This window comes from Sinocyclocheilus grahami, unplaced genomic scaffold (assembly GCF_001515645.1).
Source record: "Sinocyclocheilus grahami isolate Dianchi unplaced genomic scaffold, SAMN03320097.WGS_v1.1 scaffold1538.1, whole genome shotgun sequence".
Taxonomy (NCBI): Eukaryota; Metazoa; Chordata; class Actinopteri; order Cypriniformes; family Cyprinidae; genus Sinocyclocheilus; species Sinocyclocheilus grahami.
This window is the reverse complement of record NW_015506717.1, coordinates 140,186-141,607: the sequence shown is the minus strand read 5'-3', so window position 1 is coordinate 141,607 and position 1,422 is coordinate 140,186. Positions and strand designations below refer to the sequence as shown.

General features: G+C 32.4%; 1 protein-coding gene across 1 annotated transcript in view; it reads left to right on the top strand.

The window, feature by feature from the left end:
• Window positions 1-1,422, top strand: part of hip1rb (huntingtin interacting protein 1 related b) — a 66,348-nt gene that overhangs the window by 24,747 nt on the left and 40,179 nt on the right. The window lies entirely within an intron of this gene.

The window sequence follows — 1,422 nt, the reverse complement described above, 5'->3', positions numbered from 1 at the left end:
TTTTTTTTTTTTTTTTTTTTTTTTTTTTTTTTTTTTTTTTAGATTAAGATCGGAGATTGACAGGAGATGATTAAAGTTTGTACTATATAAGTCTGGTAAGATCTTGTGTGAAAAGCCCAGACAGACAGCAACATTAACCATCTTTCATGTTATAATGTATGATATGCACTGTAGCCAAGACCTTATTGATAGTGTGACTTGGGTCAGATGGCTGATAATATAGGTTCTTCAGATGGCTGTCATAGAAGCAGTCACACTGCAGAGCTGGGACCCAACATTTTGGACACTGTCAGAGCTTAATCAAAGGCAATTAAACTGCAAGCATGTCACACTGATAGGGCCAAGACTCTTAATTATTTTGTCAAATTTTTCAGTTTCCGAAATTTGTCCCATATGGCAAAACCACCAAAATTGCATATTTAAAAAAATGTGAACACATTTACTGTATGTTGCTGTAAGGAAAATGGGTAAAAAAGCGCAAAGGGAATTAATAATTTATATTTGAATTTACAAAGAATTTTGACAGTCACTTTTCTGAATGACTTATAAAATGAATCCTCTTGTGATCAGTAGACCTTTTAATGTGTCTGAATGTCTCTTCTGCTCACCAAGGGTGCATTTATTTGATCAAAAATACAGTAAAATTTGTGAAATATTTTTACAATTTAAAATAATTTTCTATATAAATATATTGTAAAATGTAAAGCTGAGTTTTCCGCATCATTACTCCAGTCTTCAGTGTCACATGATTCTTCAGAAATCATTCTAAAATAAAGATTTGCTGGTCAAGAAACATTTCTGATTATCATCAATGTTGAAAACAATTGTGCTACTTCATGTTTTTGTGGAAACTGATATGCTACCATTCAAAAGTTTGGGGTAAGTAAAAAACAATACTTTTATTCATCAAGGATGCATTACATTGATAAACCATTTATAATGTTACAAAATATTTTTATTTCAAATAATTGTTGTTCTTTTGAACTTTCTATTAATCAAAAATCCTAAAAAAATAAAATGTATCAGTTTCCACCAAAATATGAAGCAGTGCAGCTGTTTTTAACATTGATAATAATCAACCTGGATGAGCCATAAGTACCAAGCACATTGCCAATGTTACCAAGATAAGCGTTTCAGCTGATTAAGCATGCTGAATCGGCGTCAGAGCTTTTGGTGAGAAAGAGATTGCTCTGATTGACTGTTCAGCTTAGCAAACCAGAAAGAAAAATTAGGAAGCAAGCAAACTGCTCCATAAACAATTATACATAGCCTACCTTATTATTCGAAGTGTTGATATTTTTAAAATGCATATTAGCTTGTTTGTCCTGATATCCTCTTCACTCAGAAATATGTCACAATAGTGAAAATAGGTTGGTGGCAAATTGCTGTTGGCACAGACCTAAGCTATAGCATGACCCCCCC